Source organism: Rhamphochromis sp. 'chilingali', assembly GCF_963969265.1.
Source record: "Rhamphochromis sp. 'chilingali' genome assembly, chromosome: 5".
Classification (NCBI taxonomy): domain Eukaryota; kingdom Metazoa; phylum Chordata; class Actinopteri; order Cichliformes; family Cichlidae; genus Rhamphochromis; species Rhamphochromis sp. 'chilingali'.
Window position 1 is genome coordinate 32,932,240 of NC_137932.1, and position 13,415 is coordinate 32,945,654.

A 13,415-nucleotide genomic window follows, 5' to 3' on the forward strand; every position below is an offset into this window, starting at 1 on the left:
TGTTTGTGTCAGCTTACAAATGTCCAGTGGAGTGTGAAGACTCATACCTCGGGTTTTCAGCGTATCAGGATCTTTATTTCCTCCACATTGCGTTGTGCTTCGCCAAAACAGAGGCCCTGCGGAGACACACAGAGGCTCAATTATTCATTGTTGCGATTCAATAAAACATGAATATCAACTGCGTATGTGCCAGACCTCGTCATTCACGATAGTCTGTGGAAAATGGGTCTTATACACATACACACACACAAAAGACACAAAACAAAACAAAGCAGCAGATGTGTCCAGCTGGAATGAATGACCTCGATCCAATTAGCAGAACAGAAACTGCAATCCCCCCTTACACAGCAGCATGGCGGCACTGTATTTGTGACATTCAACTAGTCAACAACAGGTTAGTGTGAAGGGTGCAGGAACTGCTGGCTTTAATCACAGGCCTGTGTGGTGGCCCCATTTCTGACAGCCTCTCCAGCAGGTGCATTCTGGAAATCTATTCATTCACTCGTCCAGGTGCAAATGAGACGATGCTGCTAAATGTAGGACATCATCCCTCACTGCCATCTGCCACTGAATGAGGCTTGACTGCATTCTAAGCATGAATGATGCTGGAATAAGAAAATGTTGCTTATAATAATACAGTCTAATGCAACTTTACTAGTGTTTGTAGCTCTCACTGCATTTTTTTAAAGTTACAACTTGATTTCCACTTTTGTTCTGTGCTTCAAACTGCCTCAGAGGAGGAGGGATTTTTTTAATGGGGTAGCACAGGGTGGGGAGCACAGGAAATGAGGAAATAAATGCTATGTAGAAAACATAACATTTATAGTTTTCTACATGCCTATTTACGTCCACAGACTAATAAACCTTCACTCTTCATGTGAATCCAGCAAGACAGGAGGAGGATCTGACTTTTTGGGCATCGCCGTCCTGGGATTGGCTACGATTTTTCAGGCTCCTGTGCCCTGTTATTATGTAAAGAGTGCCACTGCTTAAGCTACTGAAATTATTTTCTATTGAACAGCTTTTGCAACAAAAGCAACTTAAAGTGCCTAAAGTAAAACACACATACAGTACTGTGCAGCCACCTCTCAATTTGGTAAATTTTATGCAGTTATTTTATATAGGTGCATTCCACGTGTTTGCATGTTTATTAAATTTAGGATGCATAATATAGGGCAAAATAAAGGTTGTACAGAAAAGAAAAAAAAGGTTGTACAGAAGAGCTTGAAAGTCCATATTTGATATATTTAAAGTCTGTATTATAACGGAATACTTCTCCTGGCTTCCCTAGTAGGAAATTCTGCTCCTTGTCATTTACAGATGGCTTTAGACTGAACATATGTACAATTTTCCCCTCTTAATAGCTATCAGGGAATCACTTTGTTGGTGCAAAAAATACAATTTCAGTGTCAAATTGCATTACTGTTTGCATTTTTCATAGATTCAACTTGCTAGATTTTCTGTTATGTGTTGACCAGATGCTGGTTCATTGAGTTGTCAATAACAAAAATACAACTCAATACTTTGTAACATAACCTTTGTTGGCAATAACAGAGGTCAAACGTTTACTATAGGTCTTTACCAGGTTTGCACACACAGTAGCTGGTATTTTGGCCCATTCCTCCATGCAGATCTTCGCGAGAGCAGTGATGTTTTGGGGCTGTCGCCGAGCAACACGGACTTTCAACTCCCGCCACAGATTTTCTATGGGGTTGAGGTCTGGAGACTGGCTAGGCCACTCCAGGACTTTCAAATGCTTCTTACGGAGCCACTCCTTTGTTGCCCGGGCGGTGTGTTTTGGATCATTGTCATGTTGGAAGTAGAGCTGGGCGATATGAGATTTTTTCATATCACGATATGTTTTTTTCATTTCAGGCGATAACGATATCTATCACGATATAAGCCAAATAACTATATTTGTAAGATTTAAATGTGCCGTTGCTCACAAGTAAAATGTGAAATAATCAGCAGCTTGTTTTTATTTAAATATTTATTTCCCATAATAAGTTCAACAGGGTAGATGTACTTAAGGAACATGAGACTTTTTCAGATAAATAAAGGCAAATATTGCAAACTACACAAAAGGCAGCCGCTAAAGCGTTTAAGTTTCAAAATAGAACAAACAAAACAGACTAAATTGTCAATTCCACTTAGAAACAAAATATTAATTCTAAAAATAAATCTTAGTTTGTTTTACAGAAGAACAGACAAAACTGACTAACTTTTGTCAATATCAAATAAACTGAGAACTAAAAGGAAATTCTCAATCTCTCCTTGTTGTATAGCTGAGCTTTTCAAACAGTTTTAACAGTTACTTTAGTCTGACAAAAGCCGAATGACGAATTAGCGCTTCCAGTCAGAGACTGAGGCTACGTCCACACGTACACGGGTATCTTTGAAAACGGAGATTTTCCGTTTTCGTTTTAAAAAATAATCCCGTCCACACATAAAGGCAGAAATGAAGGAAAACGCTGCTATGAACATGCCAAAGCAGCAGGTGGCGCTAGATTCCTAACCGTGCCGAAATGTTGGCCAATCAGAAGTCTAGAAGCCTCGGTGGGAAAAAGTAAACAAAGCTGGGGCATAGAAGCAGAACCGAGTCGTATGTGTGGACGGACAGTAACTGTGTGTATATGTAAGCATTTAAACACTGCAGAGAGTAGAATTAACAGTAACAGTATTGTAGAAATTCATTTCACCGAAACAATAACGTGGCGCACAGTGTGACGCATGCACCAGTTTATTGTATTTCCAGACTTGCTTTCGGCACAATTTACAGTGCACGCTACTCTGTTTTTTGTCAGACTTGAAATAGCCGAAATACCTTCACACTACGGAACTTCTATGGCTCTTCCGTTCGACAATCTCTCCGGCATTGGAACCATCATCTGTTTTCTCTTCGGTCACGCTCGGTTGATTTTTCTAGTTGGCACACTCATTTCCTCCATTACGCGCTGGCTCCATTACCCGCTGGCTGCTTCCCAAACAAACACACGTGCGGCTTGGCACTTGTGCTGTACGTAACAAGTCACGCGACGTGATGCTGCGGCTGTGATTGGTTCGGCTCTGCGCTACTTAATTTGGATTGGCTGACCTTTTTTTTTTTTTTTTTTCTTGAGGACAAGAACGGCGAGGTCTATCGCGATAGCTTAATTTCTCTATCGAGTCAAAGTTATATCGCGATACATATCGTTATCGTTCTATCGCCCAGCTCTAGTTGGAAGACCCAGCCTCGTTTCATCTTCAAAGTTCTCACTGATGGAAGGAGGTTTTGGCTCAAAATCTCACGATACATGGCCCCATTCATTCTGTCCTTAACACGGATCAGTCGTCCTGTCCCCTTGGCAGAAAAACAGCCCCATAGCATGATGTTTCCACCCCCATGCTTCACAGTAGGTATGGTGTTCTTGGGATGCAACTCAGTATTCGTCTTCCTCCAAACACAACGAGTTGAGTTTATACCAAAAAGTTCTACTTTGGTTTCATCTGACCACATGACATTCTCCCAATCCTCTGCTGTATCATCCATGTGCTCTCTGGCAAACTTCAGACGGGCCTGGACATGCACTGGCTTCAGCAGCGGAACACGTCTGGCACTGCGGGATTTGATTCCCTGCCGTTGTAGTGTGTTACTGATGGTGACCTTTGTTACTTTGGTCCCAGCTCTCTGCAGGTCATTCACCAGGTCCCCCCGTGTGGTTCTGGGATCTTTGCTCACCGTTCTCATGATCATTTTGACCCCACGGGATGAGATCTTGCGTGGAGCCCCAGATGGAGGGAGATTATCAGTGGTCTTGTATGTCTTCCATTTTCTGATGATTGCTCCCACAGTTGATTTTTTCACACCAAGCTGCTTGCCTATTGTAGATTCACTCTTCCCAGTCTGGTGCAGGTCTACAATACTTTTCCTGGTGTCCTTCGAAAGCTCTTTGGTCTTGGCCATGGCGGAGTTTGGAGTCTGACTGTTTGAGGCTGTGGACAGGTGTCTTTTATACAGATGATGAGTTCAAACAGGTGCCATTCATACAGGTAACGAGTGGGGGACAGAAAAGCTTCTTACAGAAGACGTTACAGGTCTGTGAGAGCCAGAGATTTTCCTTGTTTGAGGTGACCAAATACTTATTTTCCACCCTAATTTACAAATAAATTCTTTACAAATCCTACCATGTGAATTCATGGATTTTTTTTTCACATTCTGTCTCTCACAGTTGAAGTGTACCTCTGGTGCACATTACTGACCTCTGTCATCATTTTAAGTGGGGGAAGTTGCACAATCGGTGGCTGACTAAATACTTTTTTGCCCCACTGTATATATATGTGTGTGTGTGTGTATTGTACTGAAGAGAGAGCTGAGTGTAAAATGGAAGCTCTTGGCTCTTGATTTACCGGTCGATCTACTTCCCTACCCTTAGATTAGATTAGATTAGATTAGATAGAACTTTATTAATCCCTCGGGTGGGTTCCTCTGGGAAATTCGATTTCCAAAAAAGCACAGCACCGACAGAAGTTACAGAGTTACAGAATATTATATATATATATATATATATATATATATATATATATATATATATATATATATATATATATATATATATATATATATATATATATATATATATATATACACACACACATATATATAAATACAGAGACACCTTAGCTATGGTCACGAGCTGTGGGTAGTGACAAAAAGAATGAGATCGCGGATACAAGCGGTGGAAATAGGTGGCTAGCCTCTCCCTTAGAGATAGGGTGAGGATTTCAGCCATGAGCGAGGGGTTCAGAGTAGAACAGCTGCTCCTCCACATCAAAAGGAGCCAGTTGAGGTGGTTCAGGCATTTGACAAGGATGCCTCCTGGGAGCCTCCTGGGTGAGGTGTTCCAGGCATGTCCCATCGGCAGGAGGCCCCGGGGCAGACCTGGGACACGCTGGAGAGCTTAAATCTCTCGGCTGGCCTAGGTATGCCTCGGTGTTCCTCTGGACAAGCTGGAGGAGGTGGCTGGGGAGAGGGAGGTCTGGGCTTCTCTGCTTAGGCTGCTGCTCCCCTCAATCCCAGCCGGCACAAAGCAAGAGCCAGAGTACACCTTGGACAGGCCAAAACAGAGACAGAAAACCATTCACATTCATAGCTACAGCCAACTTTGCATCTTCAGTTAACCTAAGCTCAGGCATGTCTTTGGACTGTGGGAAGAAGCCAGAGCAGCCAGAGAGAGCACATGCAGACAGGGAGAACACACAAACTCCACACAGAAAGGGCCTGGCCAGATGGTGGATTCAAAACCCAGACCTTCTCGGCAGTGCCACTCAGTAATAAGTATTATAATATGGGTTTTGGTAAGTTTTGTGAAAACTCAGCCTAAAAGTATTTAAAATGAGTTTTTATCTTTTAAGTCAAATTTAAATGAAACCAATGAATGAAATCCATGGAAGCCATAAGTGGAAAAATGTAATACAACAGCTTTAGACTTTCTTGTCACCTTCAATCATTCAAATTCACTTTATTCTGTTCCTCTGTCTGTTTGCAGCTCATTTTCTTTTTTCTTTGGTCTTAGCTACATATTGTCCCCAGGTATGATAAGGAGAGGAGCGTGACCATGTATGCCCACTCACACAGACTGGTCCACATCCAATACTCAGATCTACCTTTGACTTGTCTTAATACATTAGATACTTTTGAGGTTGCTGAAGTTTATTATAGTTCCACACAGCGTACTTTCCTACCACCTGTAGTTAAAGAAAAACCCATGTATTTTGCTCACACACACTGGTTATAAAAGAAAACAGAGGCTCTCTTTTGTATCTACAATGCTAGCACCAAGCTCTTCTTGCATTCATTTGTTAACTCAAAAGTGCAGGGAGCAAAAGTGCGAGAAATAAAGCACACACAGACCATTTCTGACACGCTACTTTTCTTTTTTTCCCCCACAAGTTAATCTCCACGCGGGCGTGAATAAACTTCGCAGTGGTTGCCAGATCTCTGACTGACAGCGGAATTACACAGTGGAGTGATTGTGTGGCAGCAGGGCTGGGGTTAACTGCGTGGCGCTCCTCCTAACTGCCCTTTATTTACAAAAGACGCACTGTTGCTGCTGCCAAAATATGTTAGAAGCCATTAGCTGCTGATCTGACTTTAAAGCTCAGTCCTGCTAATCTAATTTAATCTGCCTCTGTGGCTTTGCTGATTGCTGGAGCGGATCAACGGTGACACTACAAGTGCAGGCGGGCTTTGCTGATGTGATGCAACTGTTTGTTCTGCAACAGCAGACGCCCACGCTGAACGGTGCTGCTGCTGTTGTTGGTTTTTTGGGGGGTCTCTTACATGAACACTTCCTGTCGTCGGTTGAATTAGGCCTTCACGGAATGTCTGAGTGGTTTCTCTGGTGATAGTCAGCTGCTTAAGATCAATAAGCACGAAGCAAGGTATGATGGGAAATGACCTGAAAAAGATGCATTCCTTAATGCGCAGCTTTTGACTTTGTCTAGATAAAGTGCAAAAATGTATAAGGGTAGATATTTATCGAGGACAGCCTGGTGTAACATCTAAATGGTGTAGGCGTGGGTGGAGGTGGGTGCTTTGGCTACTCTTTCTTGGCCGATACAAAAACAGAAAAAGAAGTAGCCGAAGAGACAGGAAATGAGAGAAAACAAAGATATGAGGACAACAGGATGATGGTTTGACACTTTCTTTCCTGTGAAGTCTCAGGTTCTCACAGTCAGCAGCAGCACGGCAACACAGCACTTGTCCTAGAAACACAACTGTCTGCACTAATGTTTTTCCAGTTTGGGTGATCTGTACATAAAACTGCGAGGGAGTCTCAAAATACTCACGATGACCTTAGCGTGTAATTGAAACCTGTGATTTAAGTCTTCTTTACCAGCACAAAATTGCAGTGTTCCCACGAGCGACATGCTTCACCATGTCAGGCCCCAGAGAAAGCGAGCTGATTCTCTTCCTTCAGCTGCAGCCCACCCGGCTGAGGGGGGGGGGGGGGGGGGGGGGGGGGGGGTGTTAGTCATTCAGCCACACGAAAGCTGTCACATGACTGGCCGGGGCACAACAGCAGTCATTCTGCTCCTTCGCTGCCACTTGGCTAGCGGGACACATGAGTGGGCCGCTAAAGTGGCCGGACACGCAGCGGGATCCGGATTCAGTGTGCTGAGCTGCCACTCAGGGACAGGGGGCTGAAATACATGCGCTGCATGTACTGAGCACGAGAACAAAAATCAGGGTTTGTGCTGCTTTTGTTTTTGTACTTCATCCAAGTGAGCACAGTCAACAGCGGCTCCATATGCACATCTATTAATGGTCACAAGTCTTCTATTGTCCTTTAAAAACTTTTCACATTCTTCCAGTCCTCGTCACCCGAACTCAGCAACCACACACAGCTACACACCCAAACACAACAGCTGCCTGTTTAGAAAGCATCCGAATACTGAAAGTGTTCTTATTCTGCTCATTTCCTGCTCCATGGTATATTCTGTGATTCACAGTTCAGCTGGACCTCAGTGCAACCCCATCACCTCTGACACACGCTGGTTTTCACTTCCATGGTCGTTGCTTTCTGTTGTTAGCCCTTAGCATCTAGGTTTAGCAATGATACAAATAAGATAATAACCTAATTACAACCATGAACTCATGTTTATGCACTGTGCAGTGCACCTAGGGAATAAGCAGTGTAGTAACTGTACTAGACTTAATTTAGTATACTTCTTTTTTAGACAGATTTTTAAACAGATAGTAAGAATTGTAAAGAGGTGTAGCTAAACCTGACCCTTTGATCTTCATCTTCTTATTCTCTGATAACAGCACAATAACATTAATAATAGCTTCATAACTAATATAGTTGGTTCAACTATTTGTCAAATATTACCAAGCAATAAATGTTTCAGTCTTATTAAGAGCATGCCAACTACTCCTTAACTACCAACATTTCCTCTGAATTTATAACTAAGATATGAGCCACAGGGTTATTGTTCTGTATTGTTTCACACTGTCCGACTGTCTTCTCAGCAGAAGAGCATCCACCATATAGCAGGAATTTCTTTCAATTATATAGTAACCTTTATATGCTACTATACAGAGTCTGCAATTGGTAAATGTATACGTCACAGTCGAGAAGTGAAGAGTTACAGCCCAGATGTCCAAGTTTTCTATCTCGCACTTGAATATAGCACACATTTGTGGATTTGTCTCACAACCTCATTTACATGTGATATGATCTATGCACACAACTCATGCAATCAGTGAGTGAAAAGACATTTGTGCTGAAGTGAGGTTTTCAGATTCAGACATATGCATTTGTAAAATAGAGCAGATGCTCTTTACATCTGTATTTGTATCCAAGTGATAGGCTTGAGGATCATACCATACATGTTTGTAACCTTTTGGAGACTCATTTCCTTCCATATTTCCTTGATTCCTCCAGCAAATTATAGCAGGAGACAAGTGCAAGTGTAGAAGGAGAGGAAACATAGAGGAAGCCACAATTCTTTGGGGACCCTCGCCAAGCTGGAGGGACCCCTGCTGGTAAGTGAACCCAAGAAGTTTCTGTTGTGGTGGGCGACTTTGTCTTTCTGACTTGTATAGTTGAACATATAGCTCGCTGTCAGCCACCCACTTGTGGTTCATTCTAGGGCTAGTCTCTAAAGGGTAAGTAGGGCACTTTGCCATTTCAATAATAGCTGCATTGGCAAAGCTTACAGCTGCAGGCTGTAGCCTTTACATGGATGTGGAGCAATCTTGCAGACAGTGTGGTAGTTCAACAGTGATTTTATATTCAGCTGTGTGTGTTTTGTCCTCCAACATTCTGATACAACTCATGGTAAAGACGTACCACGTTACAACATCCCGAATATTTCCCTCAGAGATTTAATTTGATTGACTGACCAGCACCACCAGTGAGAGTCTGACTGGCATACGCTGTTGAAGAGTGGATTAAAATGAACCATTATCCTAACAGCACATTAGGCCTCCTCCTCTGGGTTTCCGCATCCTTACATCAGAGAAGGATTTGCCAGGTGATTAAAGTGAGAAAAAAACTGAGGGTGTTCATAAGAAGAGAGAATTAACAACTGATCTTACTCCCACAGACCGCACTGACAGCAGAGTGAGGGAAACTCCAGAATGACTGGTAGACAGAGAGTGGGTGATATGGAGGATGTTGTATTTTGTGTTATCAGGACATACGCTATATGGCTAAAAGTCCTAAGGTGCCTAAACAGTATACCTAGAGGCGCTGCTCGGCCAGCTGTGTGCCATGACGCTTCATGTTGATGTTAATGCCAGGGGAGGTTTGGAATGCTGCAGTTCTAATTCCACTAAGTAAGAGAATGGCCTGAAAAGGCAAAATAAGAGCCAGTGTAAGATTATATTCAACTGAAAAGCTACTCTAGTACAGTATAGATAAAGCTGATATGGTATCTAAAACAAGCCAAAATGATCTCCTGTGACCTGGAGGATCGCTCTGACTGGAACTTATTCTCTTGCCATGCTGAGCTCAACAAGGACCAACAGACTGCTGCTTGCTAACTGCAGTGCAAAAAGGCATCAACATATTATTATTTATTTATTTTAAATAGTTAGAGAGGAGATTTTTAATGGTTTTATTAAATATGCGAATGAAGCTGCGCATACACACAGCAGGAGTGAAAGAGAAGGTTTAAAAGAAGGTAGTGAGACCTGCTATGATGTATGGTTTGGAGAAAGAGGCACAGATAAAAAGACAGGAGGATAAGCTGGAGGTGAGAGAGTCAAAGATGTGAAGTTTTTCAGTGCAAGTGAGCAGAATGGACTGAGAGGAACAAGTCAGGTTGATTAGAAAGGTAAAGCTGCGATGGTTTGGACATGTGCAGAGGAGAGAGAGTGGATATACAAAACATCCATGGATGTCTGATGTGTGATTGGAGGACACAAATGGGACCCTATGTTTGGGTGACAAAACTGAATGTGAATTGAACATTTCATGTTTCAGCTCGAGTGCTGCTCAGTTTCACATCTCTTTCAGTCGGGGTCTTAGAGGAGCATCAGTGTATGGCAGCTTAGGGAAGATTCAGCTTTAGATTGAACTTTTCAACCCTGGCCGCAGCCAGCTATGCCAGCTAAGCTATGTGACTCATTACCATGCAAATCTCATTGCAAACGATTCAGATCCTTTCGATTGCAATATAGTGCATTATTCCTACGGGAATCTGAGAAATGATAAAAATCCTATCAGCATATGCTGATTCAAAGCTGTGGAACTCATTTAACATGTGCCAGGGTGTCCTGAAGATAAAGCTCTGTTGCTCTGCCAGCAGCTCTATCCCTTGGCAACATCACAGCCATTTAATGGGGGCCTGGTGTAGGCCTTGGCCTGGTGTGCCAGTGCACTGCTGCTGCCAGGGTGAGCAATCATCTCCTTTGTCAGCATCTTGCAGCTGCATCAGCAATGCAGGGAAATGACGCTGCACAGTGAAACGTAGACCACAGCGTAATACGGACAGCACACGGATCAGGGGGCTCTATATAGTGGTGGAAACTGGCTATAATAGAAACCTCCATCCATGGAGGAGTTTGTCACAGTTGCTAAGACAAAGGTAAAGGCTCAGAAACAAAAGCTTCCACACAGAAACACTCATTTGTCCACCACAATCTGACAGAAAGTCTGTGGGCACAAAGCAAAACCATAAAGTCTGCATTTGAAATTCATAGAGACCATAAAACATAATTGCTTCTCTGCTATGCAGATTTCAACATGTGGCACAGTAAGGCTTTGTTGAGACAGAATCCAGCCTTTGTCCCACACGTGACATTGGACGTAGCAGGGAAAATTCACAGCAACTTAATAATGCATGAAAACTCTCAGTGCCGTTAGCGTGTGTACAGAAAGCACTTTTGTTTTAGTCAAAACACAAACACTCGTTATCAGTCTCACGCCACCACCATAAACATATCATTAATAAATAATAAAGCACAGCGAGATGTATCACGCGCCTCAATCGTCGCTTCGAACAACGAAGATCAACGCCCACATGATTGCTACTTGTGACTGGCGGAGAAAGAGCTCGGAGATGCTCATGCTAACGCTCTCTGGAGAAGCACCGTCCTTGTGAATTTACAGCAAGCCATTCCTTGACCCAATCCAATGAATGCATTCACTACACATAATCGGCCTGACACATTGGATCATTTTGGGAGCCCCTGTGACGAAATGGCTGCATACATTATGCTGACTACATCAAGACTCTTTGCTTTGCTTAATGTCTAACACATTTCATGCAAGAAAGATGCCCCTGTGCCCCTGAACCAGTAAAAACATATGCTGGGAAAGTTGATGGGCAGCTGATGGTTTTTCCACCAATCACAGCTCACCTGTCAGGCGCTGAACAGAGCTCTAACATCTAGCTTTTTTCTTTCAGTCAGTATTATAGCAATAAAAAACAGTATAAGAGGAAAGAGAGAAAAAACGATTCTGTGACGTGGAAAATACTGTACAAAAGTGACAGCGCTCGGTTGTGTAGCACGTATGACTAAAATAGATACGTGCAGACTATAAAACATATTGAGAAGCACATATACAAATAAAAAACAGAAGATTCAAATCAAGTAACCTCACACACCAAACAACAGTGTGTAGTTTATGCTAGCTCTGCAGCCCTTTCTTCTCTGTCTGTCTTATTGTAGAGCTGACAGCAGCAGTTGCTGTAATCAAATCTATTCCTTAGTAGGTGAAAAGCCAACAAGAGTCATATGAAACATCGTATTCAACAAGCATAAGCATGAAGTAAAGCGATTCTCTCACAATCAGCACAGCTGACTTAAGAACAAGCTGTCTGCATGCAGACAACTCCTAGCTTTGTGTGATGTGTGTTTACAAAAAACTCTGAATTTAATCATGAGTTGTTATTAATCAGGCTCTCTTCCATCACCACCAAGTGGTGCAGCAGATAGCTGTCCCTCCCTGAGCCTGCTGCTGCTGGAGGTTTCTTCCTGTTAAAAAGGGAGTTTTTCCTTCCCACTTTCACCAAGTGCTTTCTCATAGGGGGTCGTTGGATTGTTGGGGTTTTCTCTGTATTATTGTAGGGTCTTTACCTTACAATATCAAGCACCTCGAGATGGCTTTTGTTGTAATTTGGTGCTGTACAAATAAATTCAATAAAAAATGTTCAAACTTTTGTGCAGGATGACAGCAACCATCCCAACTGACGGGTAGCAAAGCATTTACTCCACTAAATCTAATAACTACTGATGATACATTATTACAGATTGAGTTTCTCTGTAGTATATGGTCTGCAGTAATGAGCTTTATTTTATCTGATTCTTTGCTTGTTTCTTGACACGCCTGTTAAAATATGTGTGGGGCCTGTAAAACTCTGCAGACCGCACAACCTGTTAAGAGTTTGAACAAATCTGGAATTTTATTACATAAGAAATATGCTGAATATATGCAGTTTTCCCGTGTATGTAACTGTCCCTTGGTTACTGCAAAACTACACACACAGAAAAACTACTAGGTGTGATATTTTATAAAACATACAATTAATAGATTGTATGTTTTTGTATTTTTGTGACTTGGAAAGCAGGTTGATATGTGGGTTGGTGCTGGCTAATTAGCTAATATTAGAAAACAGCCCGCACTGCTTATAATTAAGTTTCTCCACTGATGTCAGAGGAAATGATGACATGTCTTGAATACAACTTTGGCTCTCTGACAAATAATTTCCGAGAAAATGAGCAAGCAAGCAAACAAATTCCAATACAAATGTTAAGATCCCAAAATATAAACATATCTAATAATACGTTAAACCCAATATTATTGCTTCACTTGGTTACTTGAGTTCTCTCTAAGTTCTTTTTGTGCACAAACCTGCTTCGGCACTTCTTTACTGGCCTAAAACTGACTTTTATGTAACGACTGATCTGCACACGCTGATGCTGATACTAATATCCTTCCTTGTTTTTTGTTATTTCTTGAAACCAAGAACTCTTTATAAACATAACTTATATGTCAGATATGAGATTAGCCACCATAGAATTGGCATGACAAACATATAAATCTTGACTGCTGACATCTATAATAATTTTATACATAGTCAGCATCGACTGGCTTTTTCCAACAAAATATTTGAAAATAGTTACAGAGTTACAAAGTCTGAGGATAACTCATTCAGTCAATTGTATCTCTGTGTAACTGCCGAGAGGCTAGCGTATGGCTGAAGCCTGGTAAAGGAACCTATCTCTGTCTTTCCTCTGCTCCAGCTCCACTGTAAAAACTCTGGAGTGGGGAGATGGCTGGCAGAATTAAAAGATTTCTGCTCGATTTATTCAGTGGTGAGGTTTTTAAATATAGACCGAGGAGCTCCAGTGCACTGCTGAACTCATGAATAAAGGCTAAATGGACTTGAGAGCTAAATGGAATTGGAGAGATTAAAAGAAA

At 42.1% G+C, this 13,415-nt stretch overlaps 1 protein-coding gene across 4 annotated transcripts in view; it reads right to left on the minus strand.

Moving 5' to 3' along the window:
* Positions 1-13,415, minus strand: part of fynb (FYN proto-oncogene, Src family tyrosine kinase b) — an 89,139-nt gene that overhangs the window by 70,335 nt on the left and 5,389 nt on the right. For all 4 annotated transcript variants that reach the window (XM_080883274.1, XM_080883273.1, XM_080883275.1 and 1 more), the window contains exon 2: positions 48-116. The gene's annotated coding sequence lies outside the window, so the exon portion shown is untranslated. The remainder of the gene's footprint in view (positions 1-47; positions 117-13,415) is intronic.